This window comes from Dysidea avara, chromosome 2, assembly GCF_963678975.1.
Source record: "Dysidea avara chromosome 2, odDysAvar1.4, whole genome shotgun sequence".
NCBI classification, from domain to species: Eukaryota; Metazoa; Porifera; class Demospongiae; order Dictyoceratida; family Dysideidae; genus Dysidea; species Dysidea avara.
The window spans coordinates 37,876,982-37,896,814 of NC_089273.1; the positions used below are offsets into that span (position 1 = coordinate 37,876,982).

The 19,833-nt window shown below is 39.5% G+C and overlaps 1 protein-coding gene and 1 long non-coding RNA gene across 13 annotated transcripts in view; one reads left to right on the forward strand and one right to left on the reverse strand.

The window, feature by feature from the left end:
- Positions 1-19,833, reverse strand: part of LOC136247269 (uncharacterized) — a 286,965-nt gene that overhangs the window by 258,677 nt on the left and 8,455 nt on the right. The gene's annotated exons all lie outside the window — the stretch shown is intronic.
- The window catches only part of LOC136247257 (uncharacterized), a 237,281-nt gene that overhangs the window by 9,911 nt on the left and 207,537 nt on the right, over positions 1-19,833 (forward strand). The window contains exons 2-7 of one of the 12 annotated variants that reach the window (XR_010697262.1): positions 15,337-17,833; positions 17,886-17,968; positions 18,018-18,201; positions 18,251-18,341; positions 18,398-18,503; positions 18,588-18,906. The exons of 1 other annotated variant lie outside the window; for it this stretch is intronic. The gene's annotated coding sequence lies outside the window, so the exon portion shown is untranslated. Of the gene's footprint in view, positions 1-15,336; positions 18,202-18,250; positions 18,342-18,397; positions 18,504-18,587; positions 18,908-19,833 lie in introns of those variants that run through there. 10 more of the 12 variants (XR_010697258.1, XR_010697261.1, XR_010697260.1 and 7 more) reach the window with 10 other exon arrangements.

A 19,833-nucleotide genomic window follows, 5' to 3' on the forward strand; every position in this document is an offset into this window, starting at 1 on the left:
CCGCATGAGGAGAGTATCCTACTCCCATTTACCCCTGTAGAAGGGCGTATTGTAAAGTTACGATGTAATGTTTCCGAGTTCATCTGTTTCTCTCTGTAAAACTAATGATGTCATTTCCTAAACAAAATATCGATTGAACGTGTCCCTATTTATTTATTAATTATTACTGAGCAGGCAGCACCCAGTGCTGGTTAGCTCAGGAAAAAAAGGAAAAATTACAGTTACAATGATTTAAATACATAAATTATATGTTATAAATTTGTTTGACTTCATCAGTAAATTGGTCAATGTCAACACTATCAACTGTTCTGGGGGGAAGAGCATTCCATTCACGAATTGTTCTGTAGAAGAAACTTTGTTGGAATATATTGGTGGATGAAGTGGGGAGAATGTAACGTCTTGGATGGTAATGTCTGGTGGTTCTTTCCATTTCTAAGTATTATGATGGAATAGACAGAGGGCATTCATTGTTGATGATTTTAAATAGTGTTTGTAGTCTACATATCCTACGACGTACTTGGAGAGTTGGCCAGGAAAGTTGCTGTAACATATATCAGTGACTGAGCTGTATCTACTAAAGTCATTTAACACCCATCTCGCAGCCCTACATTGCACCTTCTCTAAGTGTTGGATATCATTTTGATAATATGGATCCCATACAGTTGCAGCATATTCCATTTTGGGAAGAACCATGATTACATTAAACCGTAGCTGCCACTTGTTTGCCCAGGTAGATAGTTGGTCCAAATCATTCTGCAGTTGGATGGCATCCTCTTCCGAGTTGATTGTTCTATACAATAGGCAGTCATCTGCGAATAATCGTAATGGTGAACTTAAACCATCTGCAATGTCATTAATGTATAAGAGGAACATCAAGGGGCCAAGAACAGTTCCTTGGGGTACCCCAGACTGGACAATTACTGGGTCCAGGGCCGCCCACATGGGGGGGGGGAACTGGGGCATTTTGCCCCGGGCCCCAGCCTGAAAGGGGCCCCAGGAGGCCCCATGAAAGGCCCCCTGAATACCTGTTTAAAAGATCGATATACTCTAATAGAGCAGTCAGATCTAAATACTCTAATAGAGCAGTCACAGTATTCTTCAGAGAAGCAGTGTAGCAAGCTTATAGATAAGGAGATATGGTTGGTGATGGGTAGTTATTGTCATTGCCAGTAGGTTGTGACCTTTTTTTTTTTTTTTTTTGGTCTTCACCTTACAACTTGTGTCAAGGGCCCCACTTTAACTCTTTGCCCTGGGCCCCTTAATTTCTCTGGGCGGCCCTGACTGGGTCTGATGAGGAAACTACTTGTTGAGATCTTTCAGTAAGCCAGGTGCTAATCCAGTGACAGATGTTCCCTAACAACGTCGCTAGCAACCGAACGAAGCTATGGAGCATTTAGCCGTTTTCACTAAAGCACAAGCATATTTCACCAGTTTAGACGACTGTATAGGCGTTACTAGCTAGTCCTTCAAGTAATATGGCTGCACTTTAGCTTCGAAGGCGTGTCACAGCGTATCAATTCTAGAATTTTTATGGCTTCGCTTACGTCACCAACCACAACACCTTGTTGTTACATCATAACTTTACAATACGCCCTTCTACAGGGGTATATGGGAGTAGGATACTCTCCTCAGTATATATATTATGAACTCTTGATAATGTACATAGGTACACACACACGTTTTTCCGGAAACAATTTCAGTAAACCAGGCCTTCGGCCGGCTGCGAGCACGCGCCTGGTTTAAATATCGAAAGATTACACTGAGCTTATATAATCAGGCTGGTAAATTGTTCCATAATTGAATGACACTAGGGTAGAAACTGACTTTATTAACATCAATTCTTGGGGATAATTGCACAAATTTCAGGTAAATTGCTAGACTCAAAGCCATTTTTATTAGGTTAGGAGAATTCTAAAGGCTGCAGCACATGTTGCTGTCAGACCTTCAGTGCTGGTCACCGTAAAGCATTAACAAAACAAAACAAAAAAGCAAAGCAAAAACACGCTGATGCCAGTGTTAGGGTCCGCAACGTGAAAATGAAGTTACAAGAAACAATTCCCCGACTATATCGTAGTTTGTTACCCTTAGTGTCCCATCACTATACTACCACCCTTGGTTTGGAACCGGGCTCCCTTGTTCGAGAGACACACGGATTTTAATATCTCACGTGATTGATTATATATTTTTCCAAAATTTCCAGTGCTCCAAGGAAGACACCCATGCAGAGCTCCCAGATTTTGAGTGTGGTTTCAAGTGTTGTTGGGCTATCAGGCCATGCATAGAAGTGAGTACAACTTCGCCTATGTTTTCCATGGAGGCTAGTTTTTCTGTGAATGGGTCGAGTAAAAATTTCCTTCGCGAGGCGGCCTACCAGCCAAGATAAGAAAAGCCTATCACATGGGATGGTAATGAAGTTGGATGTACAAGTATTCTACACACCAAGTTGTTCTCAGTGCCTGTGTGCAACTGCAATGCAATTACTGCATGGGCAAATAATGAAATGTGACCGGGCCTGCGAAAACAGGGCATGTGGGCACAAACTACACCCTATCACTCTACAGGTCATATCTCAGTATTGGAAATGTATTTTTCCATTCTGTAACTTGCATCATGATACCAATTAAATGCTTACTAAGACCTGAAAATTTCTATCCCATAGCATAATGGTACAAAATGTTATGAGTAATGAAAGTGTGAAAAAGTAGGCAAAAATCATGTGCCCACATGCCCTATTATCGCAGGCCTGGTCACAAATAATGAACCACCATGCGGGCAGAAAATTTGCATGCGGGCGGGAAATGAGAGACAATGAATTTTCTTGGAGTGGCCTAAACAGGTAAAATAATTTACAGCTGCGTAGTCTCTTTGGTCTTAATCACTTTGAGGCATATTTCTTCAATATGAAAAGGAAAACTTACCTCCGAGTTCGGCCGTGATTTGTCCAGTCTACATTGCATAGTGCATGGGAAGTATTGTTGATGGAGTAGAGTCACTGACTGAGCTCCCTATACATACTGACAAGCGAATGTCAGAAGAAGGTCTGTAGTTAGCTAGCCGCAAAATTGTGAAAACCCAAAAACCTATAAAACCGGGTTTTTCAGTATTTAATTGCTACTGTTCCCCCTATATATCGCCTCATATGAAAGATAGAGACAATCGAAGGACTGATTGTGGGTTTTAGTCGGTTGTCATTAGTAACGAAGTACTTATTGTGAGATTAGTTGTCTCAGTGATGTTTATCTAAGAAGGGCAGTTAATGGATCGCTTATTTTCTAGCTTGCAGTATGTACCTTGTTTATGCTTAGTGTGACTATAGACTACAGTCTGGGGCCAGTATTTCAATCATAAATCAGTACACTGAATGTTGTATGCTACAAAGGAAACAAACAGGAAGGCAATGGTGACAAGAAAGAGACAGCTGAAGGAACTCAGTCAATATGTAAGGAACTTTGTGCAGTGTGCAAAGCGCAAACATTCTGGCGGACTGAGTGCCACAACAAGGCAATTTTCTGTGAAAATCAATAAAGTTCATGGATTTATTAACACTGCTGTGGACTAAAACCAGTAGTGAGTTGAAATTTTTCTGTTGTATGATAAAGAGCTTGCCAAGTCTTCGACTGTTAGCCTTGAATCAATACTTGAGAACACCAACAAAATCAACCAGATCTCTTAAACCTTTCATGCATCCATGCTCATAGCCACTAGACCTTGATTTGGACCAAGATCCTAAGGATTTCTAGAGTGTAACATTTCACATGGTTCTTTCCATACAATGAAACTAGCATGTACTGTAATTTGCTGCAACAGTGTGGTTTGTGTGGGCTCCCTGGGAGTCTACCTTGAAATATCAACTACAGCAGATCTATAGACCTGCTGTAGTACACAGCACCCTTCGTAGCAAGAACCTGTGATCTCACTGGACCAGCTGCATGGACTAAGAATCCTCATTTGAAAATAGTGGTGAAAAAATGTTAACAACATGTGAAGTTATTTGATGTGCATACATCCACTTAGCAACATATTCAAGACAAGAAATTACCACCTTTTAGTCTCCAACCTTCACCTTCATCCAAGACCCAGCTCATACCAGTCCACCTTTATTCCATCAGTGATTTTGTGAAATTATATATGTAACCTAGCCAAAGACTTTGCCACTCTAATTCACATCATTTCTTTATAATCACCATATTGAATAATTGCCGCTATGAGTATATCTTCATTTGTAAAGTACAATAATTATGACAGTCAATTTGCTTTAATTTGGATATTTAATGTCTTGCAACCCAAATCTAGGCTCACTCGTCTTTGACTGCCATCTAAAAGATTACAGATTATAGTAAAGAAGTTTTCAGTCAGTAAGAAACACCAACAAGAGTATCATCCAACTCACATGTACTTGTAAAATACTACATATACTTTATTAATTAGCACACAATAATTATAGATTATTAGTACATAATTATTTATGTTTATAAGGCAAAATTTTTACAGTTAAAACATGGTATGATTTTCTTTTAATGAGAAAAAGATTCTTATCAATGTCCAAAAGTGTGATGAATCCATGCATCTCATCAACCTTCACATTGGTGGTCTAAACTTTCTGAAAGTGATACCATGTACTATGTGTTCAAATAAAATTGAGTTATGATCAACTAGCCTTTTCCTGTCACACCAGTGTTTTTCTGGTTTCTGAAGACAATTTCAGGAAATTCTACTGTGATTATGCTCTGAAACCAATGAAATTGATTAACCTTCTAAATATTGTACTATCTCATCAATATCAGCAGAAAAAATTAATTGCATGACATCATCCAATCAACTATACTGTATATATCCAATAACAGCCCCACAATCATGTAATAAATGAATTGAAGAGCACTACTAGGGAAACAATCATTGAGAAGGCTAATCTTGTTGCTAATGAAAACTAACAATCAATCCTTTAATAGGGGTATGTTTGATCACATGCTGCCGCTGGAGGTCTGCTGATAACTTGTAATGAGGATAGTCTCAGCAATGAGTTGCCGCAATTTGAGAAAGCTCCCCATTCCATAGTTTAGTCCATCATTCCATTCTGTTCTGTACCATAGATCCCACCTGTTTAGTTAATGGATTCATGCACTTATAGCAATGCTCACAGAATATAGCATCCTTGTGGCACACAGCCCTGTCTGCCAGAATGTTTGCATTCACACACTGCAAAAAATTCCTTACATTTTGACTGAGCTGGCTCTTTCTTGTCAACATTGCCTTCCTGTTTGTTTCCTGAGTAGCTAGCATACAACATTCGGTGTTTTAGTTTATGATTGAAATGCTGGCCCCAGACTGTAGTCTACAGTCACACTAAGCATAAACAAGGTACATACTGTAAGCTTTAGAGAAAATAAGCTATCCATTAACTGCCCTTCTTAGATAAACATCACTGAGCCACTAATCCCACAATAAGTATTTCGTTACTAATGACAACCGACTAAAACCCACAATCAGTCCTTTAATTGTTTCTACCTTTCTTGGAGCTTTCTTTAATCACCAGCTGGAGGCCCATCGATAACTTGTAAGGGAAGTTTCAGCTATGATAAGCTGCAGGTTTCATTTTGAGAAAGCGTTCCATTCCATAGTTCAGTCCATGATTCCGTTCCGTTCCAATCCGTAGAATAGACCCCACTTCTTTAAGATGTGATGTTAATCAAATACAAGCTGTAAAGAGAGGCTGTGGTAGGCTTACACATCAATTGATTTCACGACACCATATCACTTCCAACAATACCATTGATGAAGCTTTAGAGTTATCTAAACAAAAGCTACTTGCCATGTAATCTCGATTATCTAGATATACCAAATGTTCTAATTTTTACTATCAGAATAAACTATTCAAAACTAACCATACTCAATTTTATGGACAGATTTGTAACTCAGAAGATAATAGCATCCCCTCTCCTCCTCCAGAGAAAGCTTTACAATTTTGGAAGAGCATCTAGGACCCTAATATCCCTTTCTTTCAGAAACCATTTTGGTTTACTGATATTGAAAAGCCAGCAATCAGTTCCCTTTCATAAATTTTCTATTACTCTAAAATATGTTCAGTGTGCTGTTAAGCAGATAAAAAATTGGAGTGCTCCATGCTTTGATGAAATTCACGGTTTTTGGCTAAAGAAACTAACAGCAATTCATCTTCCTTTGATGGTTCTATGATCCACCATCTTGGCTTGTTCAAGGACTCACTCATCTATTTATCGAGAATCGTTCTAAAGGCCAATCTGATGTCAGCAACTATAGGCCAATCACTTGCTTATCAAATATTTGGAAACTATTAACAAGGATTATTGGAAATTCTATTTACTCACATTTTAATGTCAATTCTTTGTTCTCTTCCAACCAAAGGAAAACTGGCGTGGAGTTTGGGGGACTAAAGAACATCTTTTGGTTGATAAAATGATAATGTATGATGGTCACCATCGAAGGACCAATCTAGCTATGTGTTGGATAGATTACAAAAAGGCTTTTGACTCTGTGCCTCATGCCTGGATTCTATCAGTGCTAAACCTTTACAAGGTATCCCCTACCATTGTCAAGTTTTTTGAGAAATCAATGGCCACCTGGAGAACTGTTCTTAAAGCTGGACCATCAGTTATTGGTATGGTATCAATTAGAAGTGGGATATTCCTGGGAGGTGTCATTTCTCCCTTACTATTTTGTATAGCACTAGCGACATTGAGTTTTTTGCTTGAACGTGAGAAATTAGGATACTCCTTTAAAGGAGATCCTGTTATTAACCATTTACTGTACATGAATGACCTTAAGCTATTCGCCAAGTCAGAAGAACAACTGGAAACTCTTGTCCAAATTACTCACAACTTCTCAGCCTCTATGGGAATGCAATTTGGCTTTCAGAAATGTGCAAGTGTGATTATGCAGCGTGGTAGACAGTGTTCCTCTAGTGGAATAACACTTCCTGATGGCCTTATTACTGCAATGACACCATTGGAATACTATAAGTATTTGTGTATTTATGAAGCTGATTCAATCAACTGTCCTAAAACCAAAGAAATAGTTCAGGCTGAGTATTTCCGTCGTTTGCGAAAAGTCTTATCCTCACAATTGCATGCAAGGCATAAGATCATAGCAATTAATGAGTTTGCTATTACTGTTTTACGCTACTCTGCTACTATCATTGATTGGACCAAGAATGAATTACAAGTGCTTGATCGCAAAACTAGGAAGACTTTCACAATGAATGGTGGTCTACACCCATGCACGTGCAGATGTGGATAGGATTTATGTGTAGCGTACTTTGGGTGGATGTGGTCTGCTTGGTGTTGAGGACACAGTCAGTTTTAAGCTTGCTGCACTTTATTACTATTTGGAAGATCATACTGATGTACTGATGAAGGAAGTGTTGTCTAGTGGTTTCGTGAGAACTCCAGCTGATATGTCTATTGCCCCTGATGCATTCAAAGATCATCTTAATATTGCACATTTATTTCCAGAATTGGCAAGATAAGCCATTACATGGCAAGTATGTGTGAAATTTACAAGATATCAACTGTTTCAATTCTTTTGGGTGGCTGGTTTATTCTGACTTGAAAATCGAGACTGAGAGTTTAATTTTGGCTGCTCAAGATCAGGCTCTGAACACAAAATATTTTAATACATCCATCCTTGGTGGGTCTGACCCTTTATGTCGTCTCTGTTGCACTAACAATGAAACTGTTGCTCACATTGTCTCTGGCTGTTCAACTTTGGTGGGAACATCATACAAGAAGAGTCATGATGCAGTTGGATTCCGCCTGCATTGGTGACTTTGTTCACAGTTTGGCTTCCCAGTTGTTAAAGAGTGGTGGAAACATAATCCTAGATTTGTGGAAGAATCTGAGAGTGTCAAACTATTGTGGGACTTTACTATTACCACTGACAGAACCATCCATGCTAATCGACCTGATCTAATTTTAGTGTTAAAAGAGGAAAGACGTGCTTACTTAGTAGATTTTTCATGTCCTTTTGACAATAATGTAACATGTAAAGAAGCTGAAAAAGTTGAAAAGTATCAGGATTTGTTACTGCAAATACAAAGATTGTGGCATGTCAGGGTTGAAATTAATCCTATTGTTATCAGTGCTCTTGGTGCTGTGAGTCCTAAGTTTGATGACTGGCTGAAATCACTACATATCAATTTATATCCTTGTACTCTACAGAAAAGTGTTTTGTTGGAAACTGCTGGTTTGTTACGTCAAACACTAAACATTCATCTTTAAACCTTTGTTAGGTTTCAATGTTGTAATTATGTACCAGAATTATTTATTTGTTTTACTTCTGTATGTATTGAAATAATAATAATAATAGTGTCGTTTGTGTAATCAACAGTTTGAGTCAGTGGATATGAGCTGTTGCAGTGTGATTGCTCAGACACACTATAAATGGAGGCATGACATTGTTGCAAATATTGTTCATTATGAACTTGCAAAGCAGGGAGAATTTCACGTTGTAAACAAATGGTGGCTTCATCATCCCTCCCCTGTGTTGGAGAACCTATCCATGAATCTTTTGTGGGATTTTACTATCCAAACTGATCGTCATTTGCCTCATAAAAGGCCTGACATTTTATGTGTTAGCCACCAACATAATACTGCTTTTTAAAATTGATGTAGCTGTCTCTGGTGACAGCAGGCTTAGTCAGAAAATTAATGAGAAACGTGAGAGGTATACAGATTTGATAATTGAGATCCAGAGAATGTGGAATATGCGTGCTGTTGTTTTGCCACTTGTGATTGGTTCCCTTGGATTGATCCCCATGTGTTTGGCCAAACATCTCCAATCTTTGAACATCTTCTATGGAACTTTGATTTCCAAACTACAGAAAAGCGTCCTATGGACTGGTTGACTTTTAAAGCGTGGTCATTTTACCATAACCTTACCGCATACTTTCCAAGTTTGCTAAGTCAAAAATGTATTACGGCCAATGGGGAAACAGATGTTTCAGTTAATTTTAGCATGTTAGTACTAGCCAGGTTTTAGAACAGAAAGTATGTTATAGCAATCAGTTCGAGCCAAAACATATCCAGCGCGTGAGGTTAAGGATGAAAGAGAAAGTGATTTCCTCACAATCTCTGGTTTTGGGAAAGCTAGCTATGTATAAACTCACTGAAAAATTCTTAAGACTTCGCTACTAGTCAGAATGATAGACTGAGTGGTTTTAAAATGTTTGTACCTTTAAAGAATCCATACTGTTTGCTAAGCTAGTTTTAGCAATGGGTTTTTATTTTTATTTTTTATTTTTTTCCCGGGGTAACCAGCACCCCTTGCCACCACCCCTAGCACTAGATGTTGAAGTGCTAGACAAAAATTGGACTGAGATTGAAGGGAGCAATTTAAATAATTAGGGGGAAGGCACCCGACCCTCTGATAGCACAAGGTCAAGTGCCCTATGGTTGATGGGACAACCACTGTGGGAGCGCGCCCCCCTAAGGCACGCAATCGCTGAGCGGAGCAACGAGAAGCTGATGCGACAACGTAGCCAAGACATCGCGCTGCTGTAAGGAACTTCTCTCTTCAGGGGCAGTAAGTAGGCTAGACGTTTGTAAAAGATGCTGGTACATCCACTGATTCCACCAAACGTTGAAAAGGCTAATGGGTTAAATGAACCCATCTCAACCTCCCTAATCCTCTGCTCATATTTCCTACGTTTCTCCTTTTCAAATCTCCGATACAATGAAGCCACTGGTGTAGCACGGTATGACGAAGCAGTTGGATTAAACACCTTAACATCAAAGAAAGCCCGTTGGTGGTGATTTCCCCAGAACCCAACAGCTGAAACATCCAATCGTGCTCCATCCTCACGATTTGCAGTAGCGCATGTGAGTGTTTCACCAGAGAGAGACTGTAAAGGGGGCTCAACACACACATCAGTACAGACTTCTGACAGGATGGCAGCAGTAAAATCCCTAAGTTCGTTGTGCCGAAGGGTGGGGTAGCCACCTGTAGGGCAGTTCATGGAGTGGTTCACAGAGAATCCTTGACCACAAACACACTGGGTTGGCAATCCAGATGGGAGCCACCCATAGCGTAAGCAGAGAGCATCACGGAAGGCACCCTTATGCAGAGCAAAACCATGCTCCTCTACAGGCAAAGCGGAAAGCCAAGAGGAGGCCCCTTTCTCGCTAGACAGTGCCACAATCCTCTGCAGACCAACTGGTAATGATTGACACAAAGTGGCAGCGACCTCATCATGCGCTCGATGCTTCATTCGCACAACTTCACACTTAGCCGAGAGTTGGGCCTCCAAGGTGTCAATGCTAAATTTTAGCTCCTGCTGAACAATCAAAGCAATAAGCGCAGAGGTAATCTTCACAGAAGAATCAAACTGAGCATCAGAATGAGATCTGGGATCACAGATACCAAGACCACCCAGTCTAACAGGTAAGGAAAAAAGAGCCCTCTCCACATCACTAATAGATCTCCCAGTCAGTGCGGGCAAAAGTTGAAGAAAGATGATGTCCTCCAGTGGTTCGAGAAGGGAGGAGATTGCTGGGATGGTACGCACAAAATAGGTCCACTTGCTACACAAGCCATGCGTAAACGCAGCATACGCAGCATGAGGGTGAGTTTTTGCAATATTAACCATCCGGCGAACACAACGGGACCATGACTCGACTTTCTCAGTAATGTATGCCTCAGTAAAGGCGCGGGAACCAAGAGCAGCTCCAAGATGACGTTTGCCCTCTACAGTGATGCTCACTCCCGTGCCAGCGAACTGTTGTTTCACTTCATCTAAAGGTTCTGGTTTAACAATCAACCATGTCTTCGCAGCATTAGGAAAATACCCATACATTAAGCCAAGGTCCTTGAGCTTACACCACCAATCATGCAGGCCCCGCAGAGTGCCCCCAGCCGTCGCATCATCGGCAAACCAGACTTGTGCCACATGGGGATCCTGCAGTGAGGCAATTAATGGTGTAACGCTGATGTAGTACATAGCCATGGCTAAAGGATCGCCTTGTGTGGTTCCCTCAGAAGAAAGTATATGGCGACCATCAATGAACAGGGGGATGTCTTTCGGGTAAGTGTTAATGAGAATGTTGGCAAGAGGAGGGCACAATGACTGCATATTATGGAGTGACACCTGACGATTAAGACAATTGAATGCATTTGAAGCATCCACTAACAACACCCCTTCTGATGATGGATCAGAATAGATGGATCTCATGGCATGGACAGCTGCCTCACAGCCCGCATCCTGCCCCGCACACAGCTGAAGTGACCCAGCTGCCTCCAAAATATCCAGCTTAATGATCAGCAAAACAGCCTTGGCAATGATCCGTCTCACCACTTCGCCTATTCCAATAGGACGTACTCCGGGACATTTGTTGAGGGCAATGAGACGACATGCCACCAAAGCATCGATACCACCAGGATCAACACAGGAGATGCATAAACGGCGAGCAACCAGTGCCAGAGAGTTACACAGATCATCAGATGCCCGCTGGAATGAGGTACAAAGGCGTCTCCATCCATAGGCATCCAGTCCAGATGGGCCTGCAGAGCCCTGAGTTCGAAGGGCAGCACGACGAATCACAGTCCCATCCAGGGCATCAAAAATCACTGGATGAAATTTTTCATCATTATTTGACAATGGCTTGAGGATATCAGGGTGAGCAGGCTGACACTGAGGATGTTTCTTCAAAAGTTCATTATAAACGGTCCAAGAAGGAGAGTCTGGGGCGATGATTACTCTGTTGGGCTTGGCTCATCAACTTCTTTTTTTTTAACCCGGGCTTGATGGACTGCCCTTGCCTACCACCCCCAGCACATAAATGGCCTGTGCTGGGCAAACCGGGACTTTCTTAGTCCACGGCAAACTGAGACTCTGCCCGAATCAGCTCCACAATTGGGGGAGTCTTAACATAGTGACCGATGGATGAGCGGGCTCCGCGGATGCATTGTATGGAGGACCGCAAGAGAGAAAAAGATAGACAGCACCTTAACCACCCCATGACAACAGAGTAATCATCGCCCCACTTGTTTGAAAGTTGAAGAGCCAAGCGTTGATGAGCCAAGCCCAACGCTCATCAACGCTTGGCTCATCAACTTTCAAACAAGTGGGGCTGTTCTATACCATATGCGTATTTTGTACCGTACGCGTATGGTACATACCATACGCGTACGGTACGATTTTCCGTACCATATGCGTACGGTATGGACATACGCGTATGGCACGTACCATATGCGTATTATGCCTTTTCTCAGTGTCTTCTAGCCTTGCCATCACCTAGCTACAATGGGCTGTCTTTACAAGCATTTCTAGCTGAGTAAACTTAGAACACAACATAATAATCTGCTTACTACTGAGCTGTAACTATGTAGATTTATTCATTCATCAGCACACACATGCATTTTATCCTTGCCATGCCCATGCATTTCCCACTATATAGTCCTACACTGATGTACCTAAATCTTATGTACATGATCTCACATTGTCTGCAGAACTTCACATGAATGCATGGTACTGTGTATGTATGCTACTTTATAGCTATCAGAAACATGCAGATGGTCTCATACTCAATTATAAATGTGGATAACTGCATGACAATTTACAACACAAGTAGGTAAATAAGCGAGGAGAGCAATTACAATGTGCATGGTAGCTAGTAGGTTCTAACTGAATTATACATATACTGCTTGTGCAAAGCTAATAACTTGAAAAATGAACTTCGTAAGTGTCATCAGTTGTGCAACATGCCATGCATGTTCCTCACTGTATTTGCATTTTGATATACTATGTACACTCTTCTTTTGAGGATCCAATTTCTTGTTTAAGTACTTTTCTTGATTATACATACTGTAAATAGTACCATGCACCACTCACATTCATCACACTGGACCTACAGCAAAAATTAATGTGGATGGTAAAGAGTACATTCAGATAAGAGTAGCTAAACACATTGTCTTCCCATCCACATGCAAGCATGACAGTAAGTAGTGAGTAGCTATACAACACACTTATAACAATTAAACAATGCTAGATAATATACACTCATTACTGAATTACTCATTAGAACTCATAAACTCACCATAAAATCTCTGTCATGTTATATGTTTTCCTACTTCATCTCATTAGGCAATGTGCATGCCTCATTCAATAGCAAAGATTCAGCAAACTGCAGTTTTAAAACAAATATTGCACAATTAATTGCTATGCACATCAGTCTTAGAGTATAGCATGTCTAATATTGCTATAAGTTACAGCCATGTAGGTTTACATTAATTTGCAAACTGAAACATTACTTTCTCTACAGTTATTATATCTCTTTCCTACCTCCCTCAATGTTATTGTATCAACATTCTCCAGGTCTTCCTCTGTTTGAGCAATCATTACAATGTACTTCTTGAGCTCATCTGATTGTAATTGTCTGCTCAACACTCCTTTAGTGCCACCAGGCATAAATATCCATTTTTAAGTAACAAATTAAAGGTAAACAATAGATTATATGTAGCAACAATAAAATAAAATATTTAATGAAATAATATGCATATATATATGCCCTGAAAAAATTGGTTTGATTTGCCAATGGATGTAAATTATTTAATATGGTTGCTGTGTTTTAACCAATCAGAACGCAGTATTTTAATGTGTATTTATATGGATAATTATATCAAAATCTTATGTTTATATTTAGCTACAATGCTACCTCTACTTCAGGCTTAGTGTTTATATCACCATGCATTCCTGTTATATTCATTGAAAAATCGTGAATACCAATATGCTGGCACAATTCTAAGCCTAACAGAAATCAATGTCTTTTGTCCTAAATAATGCTTTAGAAGATCAAACTTCAAATTTCAGTTTCTGAGTAAGGCAAGGAGCATGCTGCTCTTGTTTTATGTTGAAAGGATAATTGGGTACCTTTAAACCCAAACACATTTTTACAAAGTTCATATATACAAGTATAGAGAAGCTCCTATAGTAGAGTTTTTTGGGTAATATCGCTCTATAGTCTTTAATTATTGTACTAATCTTTGACTATCTTCAGGAGTATTTGTAAACACACATGTGTGGGTATTGTTCTAATTGTAGGGAAACATAGGCTCTTGGGCAGACCATTTATAGGCAAAACAGACCACCATATATAATATTATTAATCAATAACTGAAAGTACACAATAACAACTAACTCTTACAACTACAGTACACAATATTAATATTACAGGTATATATGCATAAATTACATTATATTACATCATGTCACATCATTACATTACATCATTAACTCTACATAGCATTATGTAATAATGGCCTAGTTTTTGAATTTTCATTATATCAATTAAACAATGGACCACGAATCCAATAGGAAGCAACATATGTGTAGCAATTGCAGCCAAAATGTACTGCATGTGTGGAAGAAGAAACAAAAAATAAAATTTACCATAATTATGTTGTCAGTGTGTGCAGTTGCTATGCAACAGCTAGATAATTTGTGACCGGATTTGCGAAAATGTACCTTTCCACACACAAAATTTAACCCATGAACTTCAGGGTTTTATAAGTTTTTAAACATATACCTTATAATTATCCATGAGTGTACAGTAGCTACTATAGTATCTAGCAGCATTTTGATACTAAGAGCAAGTTTATCAGTGTAAGGAGTTAAGTGTTACACCATTTTGTTTGATGGTATGTAAAATGTGTGGAAAAGGTACCTTTTCACAAATCTGGTCATTGTAACTCAACTATTCTAAAGAACGTATAGTATGCCAGCTTGTGTATTTTCAAATCAATAGCATTTCCACTATGGAGAAATGAAGTCATCTATTATAAAAATGTGAGATGAAAATCCATGACAAATAAGGCAGTAGACAGCTGGATGAGCCAATAAATCAATATGTACAAAAGTCAGAAGACATCAAGAAAATAATATACACACTGTAAAAAAGGATTTTTCATTTTAACAAAGAACTTATTATCCCTGCTGCAAAAAACAGCAAACACTTCATTTATTAAAATAACAATGGGGAATTTTTGTTGTTGTAACATCATTTCCTTGTTAAAGTAAAAAATTGTCGTTACACTAACAGTCACTTTTTGTTAAAACATCTAGAATGTTAAAACAGCAATTAACAGTTCTGCTGAATTTTTTTGGCATTTTTTACTGTGCAGGTGCTTACATAAACCATCATAATTGTATGGGTGATGGCACTATTGTATTTAGTGGAACTGTCAGATACTTTGATGAAATGAAATGTTAAACAGACAACGAGATACATTGTTATAGATTATGCACCAATGACTATGTATAAATCAAGACATATTATATTTAATCCCGTTCTTTTGATTTATACTTTTCAGACTTATACTGGAGTCAATCACATTTTGGGGTAGATCATTCCAGATTTTAATTGCTGAAGGGAAAAAGGAGTACATATAAGAATCAATCCGTGTCATTGGTTGTATAAATCTCATATTATGACCTCTGGTACATTGGATATGGGTGTCAGAAATGGATTTGCTGGGATATCAACAAGGTGGTTAATTTGCATCATGCAGTAAAGCAAATTATATCTTAATCGCAGTAAAGCTAAATTCTCAGCTCTAGAGAATAGAATAGCTAAATACGATTGCTCTATTAGAATATCTCGGTCTTCACTGAACAGAAACCGCTAAGCGAGACTAGCGCCTCCCCCTCCCTCTTCCCCGAAAAGAAATGAAAGCAGAGTTCCATCCGGCGTAGTCAATAGGTACGGTAGTGCAAAACCCTTCTGCTTGATGTTATACGCATACCAGGTTAGCTATACTCAGATGGTACGATTTTCCGTACCATACGCGTATGGTTGTACCGTACGCGTATACGCATATGGTATGTACCATACGCGTATGGTACAAAATACGCATATGGTATAGAACAGGGCGATGATTACTCTGTTGTCATGGGGTGGTTAAGGTGCTGTCTATCTTTTTCTCTCTTGCGGTCCTCCATACAATGCATCCGCGGAGCCCGCTCATCCATCGGTCACTATGTTAAGACTCCCCCAATTGTGGAGCTGATTCGGGCAGAGTCTCAGTTTGCCGTGGACTAAGAAAGTCCCGGTTTGTCCAGCACAGGCCATTTATGTACTGGGGGTGGTAGGCAAGGGCAGTCCATCAAGCCCGGGTTAAAAAAAAAGAAAAAAGGTCCAGAGGTGTATCTAGCTTTATTGGAGCGCCGGAACGCTCGGTGGAATCAATGAGATTGATAGCAGCCTTTACATTGCCACGCAACATGTGGTTAGCAAATCGACGGCACAAGTGTTCAGTGTTATCTGTAGAGTTCTTAGATTGTGCACAAAGACGTTGCTGTATAACTGTTCCTTTATTCAGCAACTCAGCAATCTGGCCTTGCTTCCACAAATCAAGACGACGTTCCAAACAAGCAATAAAATCCTTTGACTTAGCAGATCGATGTGGTTTCTGCAGTAAAAGAGCACACATTACCATAGCAGCCTTAATAGCAATACACTCAAGAGAACTACCCTTCCCTATACGCAGCAAATAATCTGGCCAATTCCTGAACAAAGGCTTTGCCAACCCTCCCAAATGGGACCACAAACAGGTTACAGCGACAGTGCACTAATATATTGTATGCGGATGAAATCTCCTGCACAAAAAACTCACCATCAACTTCATTCCACTCAAAGGAGGGGGAGGATATACTTAAAAACTGAGGCAGCTGGGCCGTCACGGAGGGGACAGGCTCCACTCCCTCCTCTGCTACCTCAGAGGTGGCAGAAAAGAACGGCAAACAAATTGGACAGATATATTGCTCACCATTTCGCACTGTTCGCCTCCCTTGAGCCTTGGTAATTCCTACACAGTCTCCATGGTACCAAATCTTACAAGCCTCACTACGGATATCACACGAAATCATAAAACGATGTTCTCTGGTTGTTGGCAAGAACACCACAGCTTGTCTGGAGCGTTGTTCACCTCCGCAGCAGCATCCACAGCAGCTTTACGTCGTGACGAGCGACGCATTTCCAATTAATGCCTCCTACAACCCTGCAAAAAAGCGACAAGCGAGAAACCACGCGACAACAAAGCATTGGCCAACATTTCGTAACACCGTGCGTCGGTGAAGGCAGTCGAACAGCGTGCCTAGTAGCTCGCAGGACGCGGAAAGACAGGAGGCACTGGAGAGCCAATCACTCGAAATCACGTGATCAGCGCCTAATAATGGGTTTTTATTGACTTCTTGACCAACATTTGTAATACGGAAACACGCGTTTGCTCGCGTTACAGAAGGATACGCCCTAAAAAGGCAACCCGTCTATTGGGTTCCTGCCACATACTATTATTATTATTGTTTACTGAGCAGTCAGCCCTGCTGGTGTGCTCAGGAATCACATAGACAAATACATTAGGTACAATAATATGATTGGAGTCTAGCTGTAAATAGATCAGTATCTGCAATTTCAATTGTGTCAGTTGGTAGTATGTTCCACTCGTTTATTGTTCTTGAGAAATAGCTGTTTTGGTATGCCGTGGTGGATGAGGTAGGTAAAATATAGTGAAGATGGTGGTATTGTCTTGTTGGTCGTGTTTTTGGTAAGTAATAATGAGGAATTTAGAGTGATAACTGTTGGTAGTGTATCTTATGCAATATTTGTAACCTAGATAATTTCCGACGAATTTGTAATGTAGGCCATTTCAGCTGATCCAACATTAGAGAAACTGAACTGAATCTGCCATAGTCATTCAACACCCAGCGCGCTGCTCTTCGTTGTACTTTCTCTAACTCTGAAATATCTCCAATGTGGTAGGGATCCCAGACAGCAGATGCATACTCTAGTTGTGGTCTCACCATTGTTAGGTAAGCTGATTCTTTAACTTGTTTTGAACATTTGTTTAGATTGCGTTTTAAGAAATTGAGTGTTCTAGATGCTTTATTGACAACATTTGATATGTGAGGTGACCAAGACAGTGATTTATGAATTAAGACTCCTAGGTACATATGTTGATCAGATATATCTAGTATGTGACTGTGAAGTGTGTAGTCGTAAGTGAGTGGTGATAAGGATCTCGTGCAACGTATAACTGTACATTTACTAATATTGAACTTAAGTTGCCAAGTATCGGCCCATTCTGACAGTTTATTTAAATCTTCTTGAAGTCTGTTGATGTCTTCTACACTATTGATAACTCTATAAAGCAAGCAATCATCAGCGAACAGGCGGAGTGGTGAGTTGATGTCTTTAGTTATGTCATTTATATACAATAAGAACATTAGAGGTCCAAGTACTGTGCCTTGTGGTACCCCAGACATTACCGACACTGGACTAGAGGATTCACTATTTAAAACAACACACTGAGTACGTTGGGTAAGCCAAGTTTGGATCCAGTTATAAGTACTGCCATTAATTTCATAATATCTTAGTTTGGTCATTAAGCGTTGGTGTGGTACTGTATCGAATGCTTTAGAAAAATCCAATAGGATGATATCTATTTGTTTCTGATGGTCTAGAGCAAAGGATATGTCTTCTGTAAGAGTAATTAGTTGAGTTATGCATGAATGATTAGATCTGAACCCATGTTGATTTTCAATTAATTATGTTGTTTTCGTTTAGATGGTTGATGATGGAATGATATATAATGTGTTCCATAACCTTTGCACAAATGGAGGTCAAAGATATGGGGCGATAATTACTAACACTACTGTGGTTACCTTTCTTGAATACTGGACATATATTGGCTTTTAACCAATCAGATGGCAATGAGTTAGTTGACAGAGAATGATTGAAAATTATGTGTAATATTGGTGTTATTTCATACTAAGATGATTTATATCAGTACACCCATGAACTCTGGCATAGTTTCAGAATAATTAAATTCTCATGTTGTACATGACGTGTTTTTACCATAATAATAATATAATATTGCTTCACAGAATTGTGGTACAACTACACATGCAGAAAACTTTGGCTTGCAAGGAACATACAATTCTGAGGGTCTACCAGACACCAGCTCTGGCATCCTATGTAGTTAACTAACTAGTAGAAGTGTACCGATAATCAGATTGGCTACAATATCGGCCACCGATATGATATATTTTACCAATATCGGTATCGGTACAGAACAGCAGGAGGACCGATATCGCTACCGATATTTATACAGTAGCAATAGTTTGTACATAAACGGATTATGCATTGGTTTTCTACGTTATCCATGTGGCTCTGGCCATAGACCCTTATGCTCTGGCTTTTTGTTTACTCTGCAACAAGCGCTACGCTATGAGAAGCCATATAAATACATGCGATTCTAGTGTTTGTTACTGGAAAACTTACCACAGTCTTTACAAATGAAGCAGTTATAGAGTACCTTTGTAATAAAAGAATGATTTCAATAGATTCAGCTCAGTCACAGCTATGTTACAGCATCTTTCTTGGCCAAGCCTTCAGCTGAGACGTAAAATATCCAGATTACAAGCACTTTTTAAAATTATACATCAAGATTATTCACTGTCAATTCCTCCTCATTTTATTTCAATGACAAGATCCACCAGACTATATCACCCACATCGTTTTATTCTACCAAACTCATCCACCTATTCATTAGTGTTGTTTTGGTTCTAAAGTACTAGAACTAAATACACTTTTAGTACAGCTATTTAATTTTAGTTTTAGTACACTAGAACTAAACTAAATTTATGAATAATTTTGGTTCAAAAACTATAACTAAACTAAAATTCTTTAAACTTCTGGTTAAAAAACTAAAACTAAACCAAAACCTTTTCAACTTTGAGTTCAAGAACTGGAACTAACTAAAAGGTTTCATGTAATCCTATGCCTAAAAGATTATTCCTATTAGCACTTT